Here is a 7,860-nt window from a genome sequence, read left to right as displayed (position 1 = left end):
CACCATGATGCTTACGGAACTTTATTTTTGACCCTCTTCCCCCAATCAAAAAAGAGAAGCAGAAGGCTTAGTTGAATTTCTCAAGGTTTCCACATTTTAACCCCACTCTTTAAACTTTGATATGATCTTTCTCTATTTTCTCTTTCTCAGTTGCAAATGGGCCCAACTGTGGAACCTTTAACTAGCCCAAGGCCTTGCAGGGAACTCTCCCACCTCGAGTTAAATTTCACAATTGAGTTAATTTCACAGTCGGGCAGCTTCATCTGACCTTTGATTTGCATTGGTTCACAATGGATGTTAATGGGATGGGCAGCCTCACAAATGCCCTCCCCTGGCTTCGATTTCCTTCCCCACAGGCCACCCTATTCCCTCACCCCCACCCCATGCATCTCATTGCTCAGTTCCTGCATCAGCTTATTTTAGAAGTGTTTGCAGGTCCAAATACTAGTACTGGTTGATGGGCGGGCCTCTGCAAAGAATGAGCACTGACTGAGCACCTACTGTGTGCTGGGACCTATGGTCCCTCAAGGTATGGGATGGTGTCTGCCCCCCAAAGCTTCTTGTGACCACCATGCCTCCCCGTTCTGCCTCTGGGTGTTGGCCAGGAGGGAACCTCCTCTGGGGCCTATCTTGGTGCCACCCCAACAGCCAGTGGGGCATTCTTTATATGTTGCCTGCTTGGTGGCCCTGACTTGGACCAAAGGACAGGTAGCACCAACACTCACCCACCACTGAGGCCCACATCGGCACATGTGTAAAACCATCTTGCCGCCATCTTTGGAGCTCTCTTTCTTGGGTCTGGTACCCACAGCATATACACCTTACATACACGTAGGGTTCTTTCATCCTGCCAGTGGCCACCACAGATGACCACTACTGTCGCTTCACAGGTGAGGACGCCTCCACTCAGGTGGTGAGAACGGGAGCTGCACTCAGGGCCTGCTCCTGCTGTCCCTGGAGCCCTGTGCTCATCTACCACCCTCCAGGGCCCAGACCTGTCCTCCTGCAAGTCTGTCCTCCAGCCCCTTGGGAAGTGACAGTGAGATGAGACCCTGTAGTGTGCCCTATGCCAGGGGGCAAGGGCCTTCAGAGGCACCGCCCCTGACCACTGGAGGGTGAAGTCCCAGCGGTGCCAGTGTGATGGCACTGCTTTGTAAAGAAGGTAAGAAGCTGATGTCTGCGATGTGACCCAGAGCCAAAGCTTTCAGAGCAGACCCCACCACAGTCACACGTGTGTGGTGAGGGTGCGCATCACGGGAGGACAGAGCGAAGATGGCTGTGGATCAAATCCAGCCGGGCTGGCGGAGGTCCTCGCCTGTGGCTACAGTGGCCGTGGCCCCTGGCTTCATGGGGACCCTGGTGGCACCTCCTGGGAGCCTTCTCTGAGCAGGGCAGGGTGGCCTGGGAGGGGCTTCATCTGCATTCAGGGGGCAGACCCCTGATCCTCCCTTCTGCTCACATTGGTCCCCCCTGGGTACACCCTCTGGGGAGGACACAGTTCACTGGAGCTGGGCCTCGCCGACATTCTAGAACAGAACTACAGAGACTTGTCAGAACCCACAGGCTCCCTGTGCTGACCTTGAAGAGCAAAATGCTCTCACTGCCAACCGTGGGCGAAGCGAGTAGCCTTTGGGGCCACACAAGGGCCTGTTGTTCCGGGACCACTCAGGCCAGTTTGGGGCCACAATAGGGCCTTTCAGGAGACAAAGTGCCTCTGGCCCAGCTGAGTGTCCCTGCACATGGGCACTCACCCAGGGCATTTAAAATAACACAATTTGGAAAAACAAATTACAGCGATTTTCCCCCCTCTGTGTGTGACTCAAAGGCCTTTGTGTGTCTCCACCATCCCTGGCTGTGGCCACGGCTAGGAGCTGGGGTGCTGGAGGCGGAGGCTGGGGTTCTCCGGTGGCTTTCTCCCCTCACCGTTAACCTGGGGAGTCACAGTGCCAGGCCCTACAGATAGTATGGAGCCTGATAAACGCAGGTGCTCAGCTTCCACCACTCACTTCAGCCAACACACGGTCACCAGGGCAGGAAGGGGAGACTTGTCAGCGACACTGGGTGCCTGGGCTGCTGGGGGCACTTCACTCCTTCACGTAATCCTGTGACATCAATTGTGCTCGATACCATTTCAACGAGGCATCTGAGACAGAGATGCTACATGACTTACCCAAGGTCACACAGCAAGGAGGTGTGGTTCCATTCAAGGGGTCTGGCTCAGAGCCTCCACGTTCCCATCACTGCCACATCTCGCCATGACCGAGCCCCTGTGCCTCCGGGAGCCGCAGACACAGTCATGCCAAGCAAGTCCTTCCATGTCACTAGTTCCCTGACTAGTGACACTGAAGGTTCCAAATGGCATGAGGAGAAGCCAGCCATAGTGTCACGTGTACCACATGACTTGACGTGTATATATACTGTGAAATGGTCAGCATTTCATTAACATCTGCCACCACACATAGTTACAAATTTTTTTCCCTTATAAGGGCAAGTTTTAAGATATGATCTTTTAGCACCTTTCAAATATATAATCCATTATTATTAACTATAGTCCCCATGCTGTACATTAGATCCCCAAGACTTATTTATCTTAAAACTGGAAGTCTGTACCTTTTGGCCACTTTCACCCAATTCTCCTACCCCCCCCAAACCCCCACTTCTGGCAGCTACAAATCTGATCTGTTTCTATGAGATTTTTAATGTCCACATATGAAATCACAGGTATTTGTCTTTCTTTAGCTGACTCATTTCACTCAGCATAAGGAAATCACGATCCCAGAGATATCTGTACCCCATGTTCATAGCAGCATTGTTCACAACTAGAGGCCCAGTGCACGAAATTCATGTACTTGAAAGGGGGGGGCGTATTCCTCAGCCTGGCCTGTGCCCTCTCACAGTCCAGGAGCCCTTGGGGGGAGTGAGCCTAAGCCGGCTGTCAGACATCCCCCAAGGGCTCCTGGACAGTCAGACATCCTTAGTGCTGCCACGGAGTCAGGAGAAGCTCCTGCCACTGCCGCCGCTGCGCTTGCCAGCCGTAAGCCTGGCTTCTGGCTGAGCGGCACTCCCCCTGTGGGAGCGCACTGACCACCAGTGGGAAGCTCCTGCATTGAGTGTCTGCCCCTTGGTGGTCAGTGTGCATCATATAAACCAGTCGTTCAACCATTCGGTTGATTTGCATATTAGCCTTTTATTATATAGGATGGCCATGACATGGATGTGACTTAAGTGTCCATCAATAAACAAATGGATGAATTAGTGTACACCTACAATGGAATACTACTCTTATAAAGAGAAGGTACAGCCTGTCAAACAGCCAGTACACAGAGGGACCTTTGGGCAGTACACACTCCTCTTTTAAAATATCTGACTGCTTTCTGTGGTTGTCACTGAGGCAGAACAGAGGGGCTGAATTAGCAACCTGCACTGATGACATTGCAGAAAGCCAAGAGCTGTCCCCGAGTGTGGGGACAGTGTTCAGGCTCGTGGCCCCTCAGAGGCCTCCAGTTTCTGGGGTTAGATCTAATGATGACCTGTGGACACTCACCCGCTGGGGTGAGGCATGGCTGTCATGGGCATCATGCGACAATCAGCCAGCACACTCTTCATACACTGTGCTATGAATGTTGGTGACAATGATGATGATGGTGGTGGTGACCACATGGTCATCCTCTGGCCTAAACCCTGCCCAGCTGGCAGGCCGCGTCCTCCATGGAGGTGTCCCCACCCCCAGCATGCACCTGCTCCTGGGTGTCCTGGCTATCCACCTCCCACCACCACCACCACCCGCCACATCCCAGGCAGATGCCCTGACAGCTCTCTGTACAAGGTCTCCCATACCCACCCCGCCAGAGCAAGGCGAGGACGGTGGCTTCCGCAGCCCTCAGGATGGAAAGTGACTATGGGAGGAGGAAGTGCATTGGTCCAGAGGGTCCCTTCTGACTCATGCTGTCACCCAGCCCAGGAAGAATGGCCAGCAGGGGAAGCGCAGGTGGACAGACAGCATATTTCCATGGACCTCTCACTTCTAAAAGCGGGGCTGGGCCTCCAGTTTCAACCTGTGCCCTGCCTTGGGCACACAATGACAGGAATGCACACTGACACAGCATGCCAGGGAGCTGCCTGGCTGGCCAGATGCTCCGATAGGGCTGTCCTGCCCTTCATCCCACTTAACCAGAGTCAAACAGTTCGCTGGCCCCTGGTGCCAACATCAAAGGTGTCTGACCCCTTTGGGGGCAGTCTGTCCCCAGGGTGCCCTCCTTGCCCTGGCATAGCAAGGCCCCCACAGTGATGGAAAGGGCAAGGGCTTCCAGCCTCACTGGGTAGGAAGGCAGGGAACGGGGGCGAAGGAGTGGGGAGAAAGCTACCATGTGGTGGGCATGGGCTCTATCCTGGCCAGCACCCTCTGCTGAGCTTTGTTCCCTCAAGGGTCAAACATGAAGTCCCCAGGCACTGGTGTCGTTCTTGGTGTGACTGCAGCTAAGAGCTCCCCACAGGTTCTTTACTGCCACCTCATGACAATTCTATTAGGTAGGAGCTATTGTCATTTCTACTGTGCGGACAGGGAAGCAGGTTCCATGACACTGAATCATGTCCAAGGGGTCCTGAAGCCAGGGCAGGCCAACCTAGATCCCAGGCAGGCCGGAGCCATCCTGCAGAGGGGTCACGTAGACGAAAGCCTCCCCCCTGTTCCCTGTCCCGCGCCCCACCACCTCCCCCAAGCCTGGCTGAATGCTGGCTCTCAGCTGCCCTTCTAAGCTCTTTGGGCTTAGAAGCGCTACTTGTTTTGGAAGACCCTTGAAAATCTGCAAGGAAGGCTCTAATGGTGATGTTTCAGACACAGGGTCCCACTCTTTCCTGTCCCAAAACTCTTCTCTCAACGAGGACTCCTGCTGACGTGGGAGAACAACCTAGCTCGCAGTCTTGGGGAGCAGTAAGCAAGCTCTGTTCTCCTTGGGCCCAGATAAATGGTCTCCCAGACAGAGCATTGAGGAAGAACAGAGGTGGTTGCAGCAGCCATCAGGGCCTGCCAGTGGCCAGGTGGTTGGGAGAGGTGTCTGGGGCAGGGATGGATAAAAAGAACCCTTCCTTTCTTGGGCACGACCATGCGCAGATGTGGGTGTGGTGTCCTGACTTGTCTGGCTTGGTTCTCTTGGGGTTTCCATAGCAACACTAGGACCGAGACATCACCTGGCGGGTAGACACCAGAGAGCCTTTCTCCCTCAGTCTTTCTCCTGTTTAACTTCGGGTATTTCTTTTATTGCTATGTCTTCAGTTCACTTGTCTCTTTTGCAGTCTAATCTGCCGACCACATCTAGTATATTTTTCACCTCTAGAAATTTAATTTGCATATTTTTGGTCTTCCATGCCTCCTAACATGCTGTTTTTTCCTCTAGTCCTTGCCTACTAATCTGTTTCAATGTCCTTGTTTACTAATGCAATGATTGTGTTATTTCTGGTCATTTTCAACTGGCTGGTGTTCCCCTCAGTATGGGTTTTATTTTCATGCTTCTGTGCACCTCTGTGATTTCTCATTAGAGGCCAGGTACTGTGAACTGTACTTCGCTGGGTGTTATATTTTGTATTCTTACAAATGTTCTTAAGCTTTTTTCTGGAACACAGTTACTTGCAAGCCGTTGTGTTCTGCCTGAGCCTTGCTTAGAAGGTTTGTAAGCTGGGACCAGAGCTAGGTTTACTGTGCGGCTAATTTTTCCACTCTTGAGCCCAGAGTCCTCCCACTGCTCTTCAAATGCCACATGAGTTACAAGGTTTTCCACTACGGCTGTTGAAGGCAGGCATTATTTTCAGCTCTAAACACCGTTTCCTCTAATCCTTTTGGGTAGGTCTTCCCTGGCCAGGAGCACTCTTTCGCCCACAAGTATTTGATGGGTTGATGGGTCCTTCTGCAGACCTCAATGCTCTTGCTGTGCAGCTCCCTCCTAAGCAATTCTCCCGTGTGAATGCTAGCCACCTTGACTGCCCCGGCTCTCAACTCCGGGAGACCCCCCGGGTCTGGCAGGAGGCTCCTTCCTGGAGCCTTGCACTTTTTCCAGATAATAAGTGGGGATAGTTTTGTTTCCCATCTCCAAGGGGTCATTGTCCTTTGTTGCCTGAAGTCAATGTCTTAATAGTTCTTAGATATGTAAGGAGGGTAACCTAGCAAGACAAAATCTTCCCTACTCAAGCCAGATATCATACACAGAATGTGGCCCCGTCCTCATCTGAAGTCACAGGTTGGGCACTTTCACTGCCATCCTGCCCACCAAGGCTTCCTCCCTGTCCCACAGTATCTCTGGGCTACTCCCCCCTCAGCCCAGGCAGAGTGGAGGCCTGGAGCAGCCTGAGGAGGGAACCTGGATTTCCCCACTTGATAGCAACAAGGCAGTGCTCCCCTCCCAGCCCTGTGCAGCCAAGAGGACACCTGCTACAGGAGATTTAAATAACACCCCGATTTTCGTAATTTTCTGAACATGTCCAGGATATAGCCAAAACCACTTGTCATATCAAGAAAAAGAAATTTTCAACTGGAGTGAGAAAAGACAATCAAATGATGCCAACACTGAGATGACACAGATGCTGAAATTATACAATAAAGATTTTAAAGCAGCCACCATAAAAATATTTCAGAAATCACCCTAGCTGGTGTGGCTCAGTGGATAGAGCATCAGCCTTCGGACTAAAGGGTCCCAGGTTCAATTCCGGTCAAGGGCATATGCCTGGGTTGCAGGCTTGATCCCGTGTGGGGCATGCAGGAGGCAGCCGGTCAATGATTTTCTCTCATCATTGATATTTCTATCTCTCTCTCCCTTTCCCTTCCTCTCTGAAATCAATAAAAATATATTTAAAAATATGTATTTCAGAATTTATAAACATGCTTGAAACAAAAAAAAATACCTCATCAAAGAAATATAAGATTAAAAAAACAGAAGCAAAAGGAAATTTTAGAACTGGAATACCTAACAGCCAAAATAAAAATTTTAAACGGATGAGCACAAAAGCAAAATGAAGAGGAACCAATGATTCTGAAGATATAACAACAGTAATTATCCAATTTGAACAACAGAGAGTAAGCAGACTATAAAAAAATGAACAAAGCCTCAGGAATGTGTGGGACACCATCAAAAGATCTAACATTTGTGCCAAGAATGTCCCTCACAGAGTATATGAGTGCAATTTTAAAAACATTCAAAGATGCCCTAGTCAGTTTGACTCAGTGGATAGAGCATCAGCCTGCACACTAAAGGGTCCCAGGTTCGATTCCAGTCAAGGGCACATGCCTGGGTTGTGGGCTCAACCCCCAGTAGGGGGCGTGCAGGAGCCAGTCAATCAATGATTCTCATCATTGATGTTTCTATCTCTCTTTCTCTCTCCCTTCCTTTCTGAAATCAATTAAGTTTTTTTTTTAAAGAAAAAATATCCAAAGAAATAAGAAAATAATATATCCCACAAAATGGGAGAAAACTTTTGCAAGTTATGTAACTAATAGAGAGCTCATATGTAGAATCTATCAAAAACTATTACATTTGCTCTGGCCAGAGAGTTTCTGCTGATTGAGCAACTTCCCAGGCACCAAGAGGTCGCTAGTCTGATTCCCGTTTGGGGCACATGCCTGGGCTGCAGGTTCCATCCCTAGTAGGGGGAGTGCAGGAGGCAGCCAATTGATGGTTTTCTTTCATTGACGTTTCTCTCTCCTTCTCTCTCTAAAAGCAATAAAAACATTTTTAAAAAAGAACCACTATATTCGATAAAAGCACAAATAACTCCATTTTTAAAATGGACAAAGGACCTGATTACACTTTTCTTCAAGGAACATAAAAATGGCCAATAAGCACATGAAAAGATGCTCAAATATCATTAGCCATG

This window comes from Myotis nattereri (assembly GCF_964212035.1).
Source record: "Myotis nattereri genome assembly, chromosome: 10".
Taxonomy (NCBI): domain Eukaryota; kingdom Metazoa; phylum Chordata; class Mammalia; order Chiroptera; family Vespertilionidae; genus Myotis; species Myotis nattereri.
Note: the sequence above shows the minus strand (reverse complement) of the source record.